The 18,680-nt window shown below is 34.5% G+C and overlaps 2 pseudogenes; both read right to left on the bottom strand.

The window, feature by feature from the left end:
* Nucleotides 1-3,078: 3,078 nt before the first annotated feature.
* Nucleotides 3,079-7,130, bottom strand: LOC120281426 (annotated as a pseudogene).
* A 2,304-nt stretch (nucleotides 7,131-9,434) lies between these two features.
* On the bottom strand, nucleotides 9,435-18,312 carry LOC120281325 (annotated as a pseudogene).
* Between the last annotated feature and the right edge of the window lie 368 nt (nucleotides 18,313-18,680).

Here is an 18,680-nt window from a genome sequence, read left to right as displayed (position 1 = left end):
CATTATGTTCATTAGGGGCATAAAGTGGATATACCCAGGTCCTATGCCAATAAAAAGTGCAAGTGAGTCAATTTCTTCATATGTGGATCCTCCATGATTCCCACTATTAGTCATGCCATGGTCACTGACTACCACCTGGAGCCTGGAGGGATGCAAGAACAGATAACACCCATTGAAGGAAACATTTGCAGGAGGTTTAATTCTGTATATTATAAGAAAGGATATAAGAATTTAATTACATAATAAATCGAAGGAGATACAAACAATGGAAGATGGTAGTTCTTCACGAATAGACTTTAGCGCAACAAGCTGTGACAGGTTAGACGAAATTTAGCAACTAAAGAGTCATATTACTGATCAAATTAAAGATTACATAGGAATTTTCAAAAAAAAAAACTTAAACAAAAATTACATAGATATTGTTCAAAATGCACCAATAGGAAGAAAAATGTGTTTAAAACATCTTCAAATTATAAAGCACTAAGTAGCAAGCCCCTTAACTATTATTCCTCTGAAAGTCATATGATGAGTTAAATGGTTAAAACATCAAAAAGTATGCCATACAAATATCCATTATAAAGAAATATCATGTAGGTATAGTTCTAACATACGCTGATACTGTGTTTTGGATTAAATAGGATTTAGCTAATAGAGATTGGAAGGATGCATGCAACAAGATCCTGCTTGTAACTCTCATTATGCTCTAATTTTCAATCACCACCATGACAATGCACTAGTTGAATATGTTCTAACAGAATTTCATTATCAGTTAGTTACCATTCACAATAATCTTATCCTAAGATACTATTTGATTTTGCAAAGAATTGACAGATAAGTCAACTAAAACTAGGTATGAAGTATGAACCAAAAGCGTCCCCTTGTCAATATTGTCTTGATCTTGAGCTAGCCGTGTGTGAATCTTCTTAATAACTTCATCCATCTCATTTAGCTTTGGGGTCATCAACTTACTGAAAGTACATGAGTACATCCAAACAAACTCACAATTCAAATTTTCAAAATGCTACTAGTAGATAGTGAAGAATCTAGAAGAACTTGGATGAGAATGAAAGATGATAATGCATAAAAACTACTCAGATAAGACAAATTGAATGCAATGAGTCTCACCAACCAATCATACTCATTATAAAACTTTTACAATACATCAACAAATTAATCAAATTTCCAACCCCGTGACTTTTGACATAAAAAAAGGCAATCTAATTAGTAGGAACAACCAAGCCAATTCAGATCATGGAATATTTTATATATATATATATATATATATATAATCCTAGCAAGTCTTATCGATTGATGTTAATCACAATATATGACTAAAATGTTCTCTTGTTCTCTATAGTAAACATTGATATTAAGGAGTATGCCCTTGATATAGAGTGTTATCACTGTACTATGACTATTATAAGTTGAAGCGTTATAATCAAAATCTTTAAAGAAAACATATGTTCACCAAGCACGAGAAGAATCCTTTTAAGATTCAAAGCTTTCATAATGTATTTCATTTGTTACTAACCAAATACCATTATTTTAGAATTTTGAAATTCCATGTAGCTTTCTATGACCAACATATCACCGATGTGCCAATTTTTCAGACAAGGGTTAGGAAAGCACAGCATTACAATCTCCACATAAAGCAAAGACAATCTCATAGGCATTTACATAAAGGTGTCATTGAAGTAAATGGAAGCATGCACCAGAAGAAGTCATATACTTCATATTTCTACAGTATTTAGACATCGTCATGATCTCAAATAATCAAATTGCAATAGAAATATAGGAGTAAAATCAATATTATTTGATCAGGTGACTGTCAAAGTAGGTTCCATAATTCAATTATCTTTTTCATTCATAGCAAAGCTTCCGGAGTAATATTGTACAATGTGAATATAGAAAGTATACATACAATTATGATCAATGATGATACCCAATTACTCACACACAATGGATACAACATATGAGTCTCCAATAACTTGCATAAACTGATATTACTGCCTAGTTTCATTTACCATCCACCACCAATGCAATAAGAAGTCATGAATAGAAATTACAAAAATAATATGCATGCTCCGGAATACAATATTATCACATATTAACAGAGATAGAGAAAAAATGGAATAATATTTTGGAAAAATATCGACATCAATCTATTTTATTAGAAGGCATTAGTTAACAAGTAATAGTTTCAACAAAAATGTATTTAGGGAAGCAAAAGTGATATAGATTGGCACTAGAAGACTCCAGTCATTAGCAGCAAGCTCAGCTTCCAAATGACTAGTGACATTGTAATCAACTTCAACTGTATCCTTTAACTGATTGAGTGAAAAATGAACCAAAAAGAAAAAGAAAAAGAAAAATGCATCAGCAATAAAGATGATACAAATAAGAGCTTCAGCACTAGAATAAGAACAAGATGACACACATTCAAATGATATGAGATAATAAAATGAACTTACAAAAATGAGACATGGATTCAAAATGTGGGAATATTAATGTTGATAGTGTCAAGTACAAGATTCTTAATTTAAGATCACTAAAATGTACAATAATTTGAACATCTATTATCTGGAAGCTTTATCAGACAGGAAAACAACCATCTAAATCTATGTTCATGGCTCCTTTAGTTGGTCAGTGAGCTTGATATTCCATTTGAGATATATCACAAGCTCAACTAATAATTCAAAAGCTCACATTACCAAAAGTCTTTCATGATAACTCATCCAAAAACAACAGACAAGTAAGCATACCATGTTTTCAATAAGCTAAAAAGTTTATGGGTTGCTAAAATCAACATATGTCTAACATTAGAAATTATAGAAATATTTTATCTTAACTAACCAACGAATTAGTTTATGATGTATAATGAGAAATATATATTCCCTTCTTGCTCTTCCTCATTGATAGGATTCACCAACATATTTGCCATGCTAATGTCGAGACAAATATGATAAACATGTGAGTAGACAAGGAAAAAGCCACAAAGTATGTCAGTTATGAAAATGTTTAAGGCTGACAAAAAAACCACTCACTCCATCTTGTCTTGAAAATAAACCTAGAAACAATTTAATCCATGTAGTATCCCCAAGCATCACCAATTTCCAACCAATGGGATAAAGCTGATCAGCGAACATGATAGATTGAGAACCATGAATGTGCAATATTGGAAAAGCATTGTCCTTACAGAAAAATCAAATTTTGGAATTGATATCCATGCTAACCAAGTAGATTGTCATCTAAAAAGGATTGGGTGTTAAAATTGAATGCCACATCTGGAAAGCCACCAATCGCACCAGAAACCATAGCCTATAATATAGAAATGGGAAAATTTCAATGAGATATGGGTCTCAAGTTACTTAAACACTATAACCCCACAAGATAAAATATATTACCTTTAGTCGATGTATGGTCACAGTAGGAGGTGCAACTTTTGCATGGTATGCTATTGCCTGTCTTTTCAATAACTAAGATTGTGAGTAGGCCATCGCCTCTCCATCATGGCCTTACTTGGACGGCTATCACCTCTACCCAAAATGAATTCAGTAGGTAACTCATCAACAACCTAAATTGACAGGATATATTAATAAGGAAAAAGAATGAACCTAGCCAACTGAAAATAGTATATTATTTGAAAAATAACTTACGGTCTATCATAAGGCAATTGTTGTTAATGAATAGTTGAAACATTCCATTAGTACAAGACGATAAAATACCATAGGTATTTTAGATAAATCTTATAGCAAAAAAAAAAACAAAAAAAAAACATTAATTAGAGTTCCAGAGAGAAAGGAACCCCAAATTCTCAAATTCTAAATAAGCCGGAAAACAATTCAAAAATTTTAAATTAACTAAAGCAACCTAGTTACATAATACTGAGTTCTAGAGAGAAAACATGATAGAACAAACCCATTTTTTTTAAAAAAAAGTAACATAAGCACAAGTTCAACCAACCAACTTCTGCCTTAAAGGACTACAAAACTACAAAAATTAAAATTAGCGCTGATAAATAGACAAATGTAAAACAGCTTACGATTTTCCAAGAATTGTTCTGAAAACCCCAAATGCTAATAGCACAAGCTCCACAACCAAACATCCACAACCTTTTTATTTTATTTTTTTAATTTTTGTTCACATAAAATCCCCTTTCAAGAATACAAAAGGCCAAGCATATGATGAATTTCCAATTTCCCATCATATAACCAGTTGTTGATTTATCAAAAACCAAGTCAAACCATGACCAAGCAACTATGTTCAAGTAAGCTCATATGTCAAGCATAAATCAAATCTAGCTCAAATGTGAAGTGCTCCAATTCCATGATCTAACCAGTGTTTATTTACACTCACCCATGGTCAAAGTGAAAACTGGTAGCTCTAATGGCTTCTTTGGAGCTCCCACCAAGATCACCTTTACGTGGGTCTTCAGTAAAAAGATTAAGGGCATAAGCTGGTGAACAATAGACACTGTGTTGATAATACCATCCGTGGTGCCCATAGCAGCCTAAATATCCAAAAAAAAATAGTTTCAGAGTGATAAACTACAAAATCATATAACATGAATTTCTATAATACCTGCATCTTCTCAAGATTGCTGCTGAGTAGGAAAGCATCAACTCCCAACCTTTTAATAACTTCCTTTTTCCTTTTTAGGAGATGAGTTGATGATAGTAACTTTCATCCTAATGGCTTTCCAAATTTCATTGCAACATGCCTAAGTCCCCCAAGACCAACCATATCTCAATGCTTACTTGGCTCATTTAGCCCAAAGGTTTTCATTGGGCAATAGACATTGATTCCCACATAGAGCAGAGCACTCTTGTCTAGGGGCATGTTTTTAGGGAATTGAACAGCAATGTGCTCATTAACCACAATCATGTTGGAATATCCACCGTAAGTCCTTCTTCCATCATGGTAAATAGAATCATAGGTTAATATGACCTTTGGACAGTAGTTCTCCAGATCCTGCTTGCAATTGTGACAAGAGCCGCGAGAACCAACTATGCAATCCTCTTTGTCTCCGGTTTTAACTTGTGTTACATTCCTACCAATTTCAGATACAACAACAACAATCTCATGCCTGTACAAAAACAAGGGTGCATATTGAAGGTATTGTATGAATAACAGGTAGGGGTGTAATCGATCGAGTTCGAGCCAAGCAGCAAGCTACTCGAGCTCGAGCTCGGTTAAAAACTCGTTGCTCGATACTCGGCTTGAACTAGATCGAGTTTTATTTTTATAGCTCGAGCTCGACTCGATACATTAATCGAGCTACTCGAGCTCGTTGGATTAAGCTCGATTAAGCTCGATAAAAGCTAATAAATTCAATTTAATCATAGATAATTTTATACTCAAACTCGAATTCAGGCTTGAGTTTGAGCTCATACTCAATTATATTTATAAAACAAACTAACATATAATATATATACACACACAAATACAACTACTCGATTAAGCTAGCGAGCACTCGAGTCAAGTATTAAGATGCTCGAACTCGGCTCACTCGACTACTCGAGCTACTCGAGCTACTCGAGCTACTCGAGCTTGAGCTCGACTCGACCCTAAGCGAGTCGAGTTCGAGCGTTCCCCGAATCGAACTCGAGTAACTTGTGAGTAGTAGTGTATCATTTACACCCCTAATGATAGGCTCGTGTACTCCAAATATAGTAAACATGTAATTCTAGTTTAGTATTGTACTGATCAATTAAAGCTTTCCACTTATTACACCAAACATTTACCTTTCAATGTTTTATGTTAATTGAGTAATAGCCATAATAGATGGTTTCCATTATGTTATATGAAATCGATTGACAAGCACCCCCAACTAAATGTTGCATTAAACTAGAAAACATAAGTCAAGATAGCGTTCATGTTTCTATCCTAAAGCACATGACCTACCAACAAATATCTACTTGCGTTTGGGTGGTCAAGAGGAAATAGGTTAACCTATACTATCTCAATTATAAGCTTATAACTAATTGGGTATTCATCAGCCCATAAATGAAGGGCCAAAGCCATAGATGTTGCATGCATGTGTAATAGAGGCGGTGAGCACACACCAGGTAGTGGAAATAGTTTTCTAATATCTGTTTCCCATTAGGGAGGACTTAAGTTCAGTGCTATAAAAAGATTTAACATCTGTGAAAATAATTAAAAAATACTCAAATAATAGGAAAGGCTAGGATATGTGGGAGAAGCTAATAACCTAAAGGATGTAGTAACATTATATCTCTAATTATCCAATAAAAATAAATAATTAACAAGTTCAAGATTGGTAATAATGTATTTACCCAGGAATGACTGGGTACTTGGTCATTCCCCATTCATTCTTGATGTCGTGGAGGTCTGAGTGGCATATCCCATAATACAATATCTTCATAGTGATATCATCATTCTCCATTAGCTCTACAAATCAGGATGATAAATAAGTAGTAATAGAAATCAGAAAAAAAAATTCTAAAATTATGAAGACAGAACCAATATATAATTAGGACCATCAAGGGCATAGAGTAAATTACTTTTATGCACAATAAGTATCACATATCGCAAATGGTCAATTGAACTACTACTGGAAAAACAACATAAACAAGTTTGTCACAATGGTAAGAACGGTTGACTTCAGAAGCAAATCCAAGAAAAACAAATAATACCAACAAACAACTCCTTAACAAAGAGACAACTACATAGATCATACAACACGAAAACAATGGCAAACCAGTGTCAAACTACAACTTCCTCTAGATTATTAAAATAGTTCATTAGTTAATAATCTTGATTTAGACCAAACTTATAATTAACTATGGCATTATTTCTATTGTTTTGCAAATTATACTTGTGCTGGAGCAATTAGAAATCGATGTTGTTAACATTAACATGATTTTAAATAAAATAATTCCAAACATAACATTCATGGATATATTCCAAACATTACCTGAAAAAGGAAACATATGTTTGTGTTGTTAACCAAACAACACTCATTCCTTTCACTGTTCATCTGCTGCACTCCCCCAATCTGGTGTTGAATCATAACCATTAAATCCCAAATGATGAGTTAGGGTCGGGACATGTTGGCAGGGTAGCACTGTGCTGTCAACATCACCAGCAGTCATCTCCTCCGGACACATCATCTACATCACTTCTCTAACCAATAAATAACCATGCCCAAATAATGATAATAATAATAATAATAATAATAATAATAATAATAATAATAAAACAACTCAAATCCACAGAACATGGTTATGTTTCAAGGCTCATTATTACTGAAGCAGCTCATCTTAGTTATCTACAGAACCATTGGTGCTTGGTCCATGTCCTTCACAAATTACATAGAGAGAAGTAAAGGAACAACGGGGCTTCATCAACTTAGAATTTAATTCAAAACCCCCAGCTTATGGATGCAGGTTATACAGATGAAGAACACCATCTCATTAAGTGAACAATTTTTACATAGCATCAGCAAGCACAATCAAGAGTTCAATTCAGAGAAATTAAAGAAACTTTCATTCTAAGAACTGTATAAGATAAACTCAAACTTTGAAGATCTTTCAATATGAACTAATTGGAAGTTAGCTGCACCTACATCAGTGGTACCAAGAAGATGTGAATTAGTATACAAGAACTCTATAATCAAACTCTTCGCAGATGAATTTTTCTATCCCTTATACTTTAGATTTTCTAATCTTATCACTACCATGCCGGATATGACAGAGCACTTTAAAAGGGTTCATGCATGGGAACGAGAGTATTTATTTGGGGATTACGGACAACTCAGTAGATCCCACAAAGAACTTATGCTTATGATGTAACAGAGAAGAATATTATTAATACAATGGAAGGATAAGGCAACTGTCAGAATCTCTAAATAATAAGCTAGTTGTCCCTGGCTTTAGTGAGTGCTTTAGTGGGTTTATATATTAAGTTCTTCCTCTGCCTACAAATTTTCTAAGTCAAATCCACATTCTCTACATATTATATATATATATATATATATATATAGTCTATTTGTCTAATAAATTCTTCTTCATCAGTTAAAATGATTTCTTTTGCATTTTTATATTTTATGTTCCCATTAATTTTTTGAGGATAATTTCCAAATTCATACCTACCAGAAATTTTACATCTTCTATATCTTCTGGAATCTCTATAAAATCTTTTAAGTCCAGTCATAATTAGGGAATACTTTTTCAATCAACTCTTCCATTATATTAAAAAATCAAAAATCCATTATGCCTCTTCTTTGTCTATATTTGAATCAATTGTCCTTTCAAATTATGTAATTCAGTTTATGAAGTATTAATTTTATTGATTAAGTCTTGTTTTTATCTGTTTATTAATTTGGTTAAACAATCTTATAGTCCTTAAAAATCAAAAATCTGTTCATTGTCTTCTCTTGTCTCCATTTGGATCAATTGTCCTTTCAAATTATGTAATTCATTTCAAAAAGTATTAATTTTATTGATTAAGTCTTGTTTTGATCTATCTATGATTTTGGTTAAACAATCTTTTATCCCTTCTAGGTTTTCTATAATCTTACTCCTACATTTGCTACACTTAAATTCTCTTTTAATCTCATTTTTAAAACTTTTTAATCTTTCCAAGAGTAAAGCTGCATCCATATGAGAATCATTATTCTCTTTATTTTACATTTAGATCTACAATGTTTAGGAGTTTTCTCAATCTCCATCTTCTTTGTCTTCAATTTTTTCCAGTTATGATAGATTTATGAGTATAATTTGTCATTCTGAAACAAATTGCTTCTTCTTCATGTTCATAACTCTATACTTTTTCCAGTAATTGGTTTAATTTATTCCCTATCTTTTCTAGAGTCCACTCTAATGCTAATAACTTAGTAGGGTCATTCTTCACTAAACAAGGAAGAATGATATGTCGAGGTATGCAAACAAAATATAATTTGCCCATTATTGCAATACATGAGCATATCCCCACCCAACTATTGTGTGTTTTTCTTATATTATAAATAATGAGCACAACATGATACATCCTGGAGAAAACTGCAGAGAATCATAACACCATCCTTTGAACTTTGAATGAAAACATTTTAGTGTACATAATTAGGTGAGGATAATCCAAGAATAAAAACAAATATGCAATTGCTGAATTGTGAACAGCATAATTTATTTTTTACAGGCTAAAAATGATATATATAGGGAGTGCAAAAAAACAATAAGCCCCAACTTTGAAGCCATCAGAAGTTAGAACAATGACACTTGTACAAAACAAACTCACCAAATAAATTTCCCAATTGATCAATCATTTGATTGGTAATCAATCATTTGATAAGTTAGAAGAGTTTATCTTATAAGTCTGTTTTGGATAGATAGAATTACTCTTTGGTGAAAACATACAGATCAAACATGAAGAGGGTTCTTATTTTTTAGTTCCTCAACATGACCAGAAAGGAGCAATTATAAGGGCATTAATCTTTTGTACTTGAAGAACCATACTAAGAAATAGAAGATGAGTATGCCGCATGTGTAGGTTATTATAAGCACCCACTGGAACACAGTTGGTTTTTTAAATAATGGTACGCCAAAATTCATTCCGAAAACACCCGCCACAACACCAAAGATTGCAACTGCAAAGGTTGCGGTTGTCAGTAGTAGCTCGAATTGGATTAGTCGGTTTCGAACATTATCTTGAAAAGAGTATCCAGATATGCATCACTAGTTTCACTATATAATTTTTAAATTTTACTGTATTCAAAAGATTCCACTTATGACCAAACTTCTTGGTACAACACTTTCCAGGAAAACGCTAACTCGGTCCTTGTTAGTTTGCATAACTTGAACATGAAAAAGATATGATCAAAGAAAGACCATATACATACAACTCCAAAGATATTTTAAAATAATAGGCAGACTTGGATAAGTATAAATATGAAATATCCCTTTTTCCATTAGTCCAAAATAGAAGAGAGTTATTATTGTTGCAAACAAGCCATTTCATGCCAAAAAAAAATGAAATAATTTATTAAAAATAAGGTTGTTACAGTGTAAAATGGTAAAATGATCTTATATACTAGGAAAAAAGAAATATGTCCTAGTTTCAGATTAAGGGCTCTCGGGAAAGATCACTAGCAAGTAGGTGTTGTTTTTCACAACATAAAATGTGAGTGACCAAAAATATCAAAACATCAGTCGGAATAATAAGACATACCAGCTGAATATTAATAAAATCTTTTGTATCATCAATATACTCTTTAAGTTGCAAAAAATAAGAAAAATCAACTTTAAATATTGCAAATTAACTTTTAAAAAAGATGAAATTTAAGTTAAAGTAGTGCTTATCGGTAATACTTACTGAGGTCAACTCGTTAAGAGTACTATCAATGACCACAAAATAAGCTTCCAAAACATCTTCAATTATTCTATGTTTTTAGTATTAGTGTCTGAACTTTTCATACTTTCATGCCGGTTTCTAGAAAAGCTAATGGTTTTCTCAAGCCTTCTTGATTCAGGTGGTGATGAAACAGGAGTAGAAACCGATAATGCACCACCTATTGAGCTATATCCATTTAAAGGTTGTTTACCATAAAATGATGATTCCATTCTTCTCTTCTTCTTAGTAAGATACTTCTCAACAATATCCCCATCATCATCCACTAATTGCTCAATTTCATCCCTAAACATAAAAAACAAGCTTCAACTTCAACACAGAGATAGATCTCCACAAAGTAGATGAGCAAAGATAGGCAGGCATGTTTACCTTTTGAACTCTCCCTGTCAATGCAACAAGTCTGATTTTCAGACGATGCACACGTTCTAGGTTTAGAGTAATGATCATTGATGTCAACTCATCTAACAAGGGGAATGCTTCAATTTCTAATTCAGCTGCTTGCTTAAGGTAATAGAATTGGGAAAAATAAAAAACTTACAATGATGCTTTAACGGAATTATATTTTTCAGGCATAGGAAGCAAGAGTCTTCATGCTAACACTGAGAATTCCAGATAGAGCTGAGATCATATGTAATCTGCATTATACTTGGATGTACTATATATCAAGCATACATCCAATGCAGATAACAATTGGAAATAATGAATAACTGACGAAGTTCATAACAACTTGGTTATAGTTTGCAAAAATGAATTTATTAAAAAGAATGTTCCATAAAATACTTGTGCATATGAAGAAAATTATATTATTTACAAATATATTATATAATTAATACAAATTTTTTTTAATACAAAAAATCTAATTGGATCTTTGAGTGATTTACGTCTATATATAATAATTTTATTTCATTTGTTCATAAACAAATAAAGAATTCTAATTTATTAATTTATGGTGATTTTTTATCACAAGAGCGGAAGATAAGAAAGAAGAAAAAATAAAAAGAAAGGGAGCATTGATAACACAGGTCCTCAAGCCATCTTAGACGATCTAAACCCTGGTAGAACAGAGACAGAAGGGGATGCAGCCAAGCGCATCGGCAGTGCTGCTATCTTCTCTAGGAATGACCTTAAAGAAGATATTGAGGAATTGCTTCAAGAGCTACTTTAAAATTTGAATGTCATCAATGAGGTGCCAGGCAATGCAATGGTTGTAGTCTTTCAAAATTTGAGCAAGACCGGGGCAATCACAGTAGATATTATCAGGGATCCAGCCATGGTTTTGACATTGTTGAAGAGCCAGTTTGACAGCTGCCATTTCTACTTTAATTAGAGAGTCTATCTTCAAACCCAAGGAACCTGCAAGAAGGATATCCTCAGGATTAGAGATTATAATAAATCCTAAACCCACTTCATTTGATTTTACCCAAGAGGCATCTGAGATAATAGAAATAGATTTAGGATGGGAGATAGGTCTAGAGTAATTCTTGTAGTGCTTTCCAGTGGCTTTGAAATAATCAGAGCGAAAAGACCAAGCCCGAGATGAAATAGTGCTGAGATTAGGAGGCCAAGTTTAAAAATCATATTGCATCAATCCTTCTAGATGTACCAAGCAAGAGTAGCTATTGCGGCTTTCACCCATGAGTCCCCCTTCCAAGAAAGGTGCTTAAAAACAAGCCAATTACCAGTGTGAAGGGGGTTGATAGTAATGGGATTCAGACCAAGATTAGCAAATAAAGAAACCTAAATTGGCCTAACTTTAGAGTAATTCCAAATAATATGGCCAGTAGTTTCCTCCAGTTAAAGAACAAAAAGGACAAAAGGCTTGAGGGCCCATATTGAGGTTATAAAGATAGGCCCTAGTGACCAATTTTCTATACGCTAGCTTCCAAATAAACTTTTTGATATGAGGTTGAACACAAAGCTTCAAGATTTTATATCAACCTTTCCAAATAATATGCGTATCATAATTATAGTTAAGTGAAGCATAGACTAAGGAAGCTATGGAAGTGCAATGAGTCCAAGGGGTCCAAATCCAATAGTTTCCATTAGTCGAGTCAATTTTAATTCAATTGAGCCAGTCCTAGTCTAAGTTTGTACCCAAGAGATTTTCCAGAGAATGGGAATTAAGAGCATTGTTAACAAGAAGCTCAGCAAAAGTAATATCATCAAGCATCAAATCCATATTAATATAAGTTGGTTTATAAGCAATAGAGATGTCCATAAGACAAGTAGCTCTCCAAATATCAGTAATAGTAGGATTATAATATAATATTTGAAATGAGGCTTTAAATAATCAGCAGAATTTGAAATGGAATAATAGAACCAAGAAGAATGATGATGCCTATTGATGTTCTAGGGATTCCAACCTTTGTATTTGACTTTAAAAATATCGACCCAAATTTTGTTCTCAGAAACGACAACTGCAAAGATATTATTAGCCATTAGAGAGTGTTTTACCTTTCTAAGGTCCCAGATCCCTAGCCTTCCCCTACCAGCCCCTCAGTTTTATCAAAAGTAGTAACTGTCCAACCAATTGAGTGGAAGCCATTACGATTGCCAGTTTTACCCCAGAGAAATTGTCTAGCGAGGTTAGATATGGATTCCAGAGTGGAGATATGGACATGCATAATAGAAAGGAGATAATTTGGAATAGCAAAGATGGTGCTGTTAAGAAGGGTTGCACGGCCAGCAATAGAGATTAAAGAATGGTTTCAATTTTGAATTGTAGATTTAACTTTAGCCAGAATGAAATTGAAGCGATTAACAGGCATTTTTCTGAGAAATGGGAGCACCAAGGTAAGTAAAAGGAAATCTTCCTTGATTAAAACCCATAATCCTAGAAATAGATTTTCCAAGGCGTTTATTGCACCACAAAGGGAGATAAAAGTTAGATTTTTTAGGGTTTGCCTTCTTCCCAGTAAGATAGTAAAAAAGATTAAGGCAGAGAAGGTGATTTTTGGCATTTTTTCTAGAGGCTGAGGTAACAAAGATGAGATCATCTACAAACATTAGGTGATTAAGGTTCCTTGAAAGAAGGGGATTAAAACCAGGAATTAAATTTAGGGAAAGAGCTTTGTTAAGAATCGTAGTGAGGTTTTTGGAGACAAGGAGAAAAAGAAGAGGAGAAATTGGGTCTCCCTATCTAACATCACGACTGCTACTAATCCAAGAAGAATATTGCCCATTAATCAAGAAAGAGAAAGTGCAGAAGAAAGACGAGTGAATCCAGTTAATCCAACACTCGGGGAAACACATTCTCCGAAGAATAGCAAGAATAGCTACCCACTCTATAGTATCAAAAGCTTTTTAAATGTCAATTTTAAGAATCATCCTATGGGAGGTAGGAAAATCTGTTTCTAAGCTATGGCCAATTTCCTGGGCTACGATAATGTTATCAAAAGCACCACACCCAGGAATGAACCCATTATGCTCAAGACCAACAAGATTGGAAATAACAACTCTAAGTCTATTAGCAAGAATTTTAGTAATGACTATGTAGCAAACATTGCACAAAGAGATCAGATGGAAATCGGTAACCAAAATAGGGTTTTCTTTTTGGGAATCAAGGCTACAAAGGTCTGTCTGTAGGAACGAGGGATAAGGGCAGTGTCATAAAAATGATGTATACCATTAAAGAAATGATCACCAACAAGCTTCCAGTAAAAAAGATAAAATTCAATGTTCATACCGTCAAGGCCAGGACTTTTGTCGCAAGGCATGGATTTGAGAGTCTGGTAGACCTCTCTCTTGGAGAAAGGCTTGATCAGCAACTCTTTGTCTCCCTCATTAAGAACAACAAGATCATCCGGCATAGCAGCAAAATAAGTATCTATAGAGTGCGAGGAATTAGAAGACCAAAGAATCTTATAAAAGCTAGTAAAGCAATTTTCAATCTCAGAGTGAGTAGAGAGGATATTACCCAAAAAGTAGTTGATTTCTCTAATTTTGTTTTAGTGTCATCAGATCCTTACCAAATTATGGAAATAGCTGGTGTTCTGATCCCCCATTTGAGCCACTGACTTTTTGCTCTTTGTCCCCAATAAACGGCATTCTATAAAAGAAGGGCGTCGTGACGATTTTGAAGGGCTCTCAGCCAGATGTGTTTCCAAGGGTCATTAGAGGATAGACTAGGATCATCAAGCTTGGCGATTTCTTTTTCAATGTTCCTAATCTCCTTCTCAATATGGCAACGAGTAGATCTTTTCCATCTGATAAGATTATTCTTAGTCGAAGAGACAGCATAAACAAAAGCTTGCATGGGAGAAGTAGAAGAGTGAGAAAACCAGGCCTTTGGACACACTGTCATGAAAACCTTCATAATCCATCTAGATGTTATCAAAGCGGAATACCCTATTAGAAGAAAAAATAGTATTAGAAGTAGATAAGAACAAAGGATTTTGATTAGAAGAAAGACGGATCAGATGCTAGATAGAGAAACGATCAAGTCTTGCCCAACAACGAGCAAGACCCACCTGACCATTACACCAAGTAAAAATAGATCCAGAGAAGCCAAGATCTAGGAGATTATTATCAAAAATAAAATTAGAGAAAGCACCAGCTTTAGAAGCATAATAAGGGAAAAAAATACCACCTCTATGTTCCTTCAAACTAGTAATGCCATTAAAATCACCGTGATGAGAGGGAAAATTAAGGGTAGAGATACCAGCAAGAGAATGCCAAAGATGAGTTTGGTCAGAAAGCACCTGAGAGTTATAGATGATAGAAAGAATCCAAGTACAGTCTCTTGAGGTTATGACCAAATGAAGGGCATGACGAGAGATTGCCACCCGAGTGACATTACCGAGTGAGTGCTTCCAGAGGACTAGGATTCCACCCGAGAGGCCATTGGATGCATCTGGGTATAGAATCTATGAACTCTAGGAATGGTTGCTTTAGTTTCAACCAGGCAAAGAAGATCAGGCTTCAAACGGGCAATATAATTATGAATACAGATAGTCGTCTAAGGGTTTGCAAGACCCCTGTAATTCCAAGTAAAGATTCTTAAATCCATGAAAAACTAAGTAAAAAATCATTAAAAAAAGAGATAAAGAAGATGAAAGGTTAAGGAGTGACTGATTTTTCCCCTTTTTGACTGAGTGGCACCCTTCGAGGATCCTCTTCTTGCCAGTGCTTCAAGCTTGGCCTCCTTTTAGAAGTAGCTAAGGACCATGTCATCATCCGGTTCCACCAAGGATTCCGTTTCAACCAGAGTATCATCATTCATGGCAAGGTCAGTTAAAGGTTAGGAAAGGGCATCAACTACATTATCGACAGCCATGAGATGATAGACTCCAGAATTATGATCTATTTCAAGGGAAGAGGTCAACACTAAGGAAATAGGGAAAGGATGAGGGGGAGTCGAATAGGCAAGCTCTTTGTGATGTGATTTGAGGGAGAGATGGCGGTGAGTCGAAGAGTCAAACTCATTGGGATGAGGTTTGTGATCTAGGGCTAGTTGATCCAATGGTTGGGAGTGCGTGGTCCCATGTTCTAATAGGTGACTAGGCATGATATCTAGGCCAGAGGAGGTATTGGGAGCCAGCGGGGAAAAGCATGAAGTGACATTGCCACAGACATCAAAGTTCGGCAAGGTCAGCAAAGCTTTGGAAGTTGGAGAAGCAATGGAAGTTGTAAAAGTAATGGGAGAGGAGTTTTGGCCAATGGGAGAACAATTCTCGGGATTTGGTGGGCCTGCAAAGATACGCAAAAGATGATTATGCCCTCCCGTTCCCACATGTTCACCACATGTCACATGCAAACGAGAAGACTCCGCCACGTGTAAAATAGAAAGCTAAGCAATAGGTCACACGTTAGGATCCTGGCCATCATCCCCTCTTTCCTCATTGAAGTTAGGGTTTCGGACTATGCCATGGTCGCCACCGCGACCACGGCCTCTACCCAAGCCACGGCAAGATCGCGGTTTTAACCCAGGCACAAAATTACCTTCTCCATCTGAAGCTTGAGGGATGTGGGCAAGAGACAAAATGGCGATATTACCTATTACCTCATCACCTGCATCTCTATGTTAGCTTGCGCCAGCTCTGTCTCCAGAGGAGGAGAGGGCACGTGCTTCTCAGAGGGCTAGCAACTGCAACAAAGGTACAGTGTGCCTCACCATGTCCTACTCACCCACAACTGTAGAAATAAACATGAAGCTTTTCATATAGAGTAAGAACAAAGATAGAGTGTTCTCCATATTTAACCCAAGTCCCTTGCTGAAGGGGTTGATTAAGATCCAATTCCACACAAACTCAGGCAGATTTTGCCTTAGAACAGTCGATGGTGTGATCATCAACTTTGAGAACCCAACCAAACTGAGAAGCGACCATTTATAGAATGTCACCTCCCCAAAGCTCCATTGGGAAGTGATATATCTAGATCCAAACAACATCGACAGAGAGTTATTCAAAAGTCGATCGAAAACTCTTCCACCACAAGGAGAGATGGAGGATACACCCAGCTACAATCCAAGGACCATCCCAAAAGAGCTTGCACTGCATCTCTTGAGACTCGCAATGAATGTAATAGTAGCCATTTGGGAGGTCACCCATCATGAAAGCTCTTAGACCACACCAAGCTTCCGCCAGAGTGAGCTTAGCTTGATATAGAGGTAGGGCTTTACCTAAGAACTTTGCACATAGGGATGTTACATACTATCTCTCGCAGAGAGCCAAAGGTCTTCGTTAATGGTGACTGAAGTATTGAGAGACGATTTTAGTTTTTCAAAATGAAGCTTATGAAAGTGGAGAGGAGTTTTTATGGTACTTACTAAAGGTCTGACGCTGACAACGTTCACCCAAGAGAGGCCAACTTTGTCCCTGGGCGAAGAGGCGGAGGAGAAGAGGTTGGTGACCCCTGGAGCAGCCATCGGAAGGAAGTTTAAGGAAAGCTCAGAGGGAAAGGTAATATAGAATGATTTAATTTATGGTGATTTATTGGTGCCATACATGGTTGTGCACTTATGCGTGTATATATTTTCATGTTTTCATTTATGGTATTTTATTTTGAATAATGATTAAAAATAGCAGGTGACACATCATTTACACTCATTAACATTTAATGATACAATTTTTTTACATACATTTATTGGCTTTTTTTTAATATTGATTTTTTTAATTAATTAATTACTAAAATAAGCAGTTTTACAATTATTTACCAAAATAGCATTTTTATTTTTTTAATATTAAACTTTAGTTTTTTTAATAGTTGTGGGTTCCACTAGTTTTTTTAATATTAAAATTTTATTTTTTTAAAAAAAAGTTACATGTCCTACTAGTTTTTTAATATTAAAATTTATTTTTTTAAAACTGCGATGGGTCCTACTAGTTTTTTAAAATTAAAAATAATTTTACATTAAAGCTCTTATAATTTCATAAAATTTTGTATAACTAGTTTTATTTCCACTTCTACTCTCCTATTTCTACTTTCACTAATTCTAACATATAAAAATTATGAGTAATATTTGGTCAAAATTTAAAAAGATAAAAATTGTTGTGGTTAAAACTTTTTATATACTTAAAAATTAAAATTATCTCCAATATTATAACAGTCAAAGATGTAATTGTTTGGGTAAGTGGAGAGTATTATTGGGGGGTTTATGGGATGAATTATTGGTGACAAGTGACACCTACCCCATTCACAAGAGCCATTGGATCAAATTGATCATAACCATCCATTTGTTAGGTGGAGGCCTATATAAACCGTCCAAGTTCTTTTTGTGAAAACACACAAGCATTGTTGTAAAAAAGATCCAAAATATAGGGAAGTTCTCCTCTAAAATTTGTGTCATTCTAGTTTCTTTATTTTCTTGCAAATTTATTTTATTTCTTTTACATTTAAGCTAGCAAAATTCATATTGTTGTCACACTGAACAAAGGAGGCTACCTTGGTCGAGAGGAACACCGAGCAAGGGTTGCAGGGACTATTGATGAAAGAACAAGCTCGTGGCATGTAGTATTTTAATCCTAGTATTGAAACTTTCTCGAGGAAGAAAAAAGCTTTCACCACAATTGCTAACTAAATCTTGGACAATGGACTCATGTATATTTTTTTTATCTGTGTTCACCAATTGACTTCTATATAAGCTTCTTTTTTTTACTATACATATTTACTATCACTAAATTCATATTTTTTTTTATTTTCTACAATGACAGAAAAATCACTTATTTTGGTTTATTACAATGGTTCAATCACTACAAGTGAGGAGACGACAATATTTTCATCAAATGATCATTCTTGTTTGTATATAGAAAATGATATCTCTTTAGCCAATTCAAAGAGAACAATTGTAGAAAATATAGAAATTACAGATGATCGAA

This window comes from Dioscorea cayenensis, chromosome 1 (genome assembly GCF_009730915.1).
Source record: "Dioscorea cayenensis subsp. rotundata cultivar TDr96_F1 chromosome 1, TDr96_F1_v2_PseudoChromosome.rev07_lg8_w22 25.fasta, whole genome shotgun sequence".
Lineage (NCBI taxonomy): Eukaryota > Viridiplantae > Streptophyta > Magnoliopsida > Dioscoreales > Dioscoreaceae > Dioscorea > Dioscorea cayenensis.
This window is presented reverse-complemented; position numbering and strand designations above follow the sequence as displayed.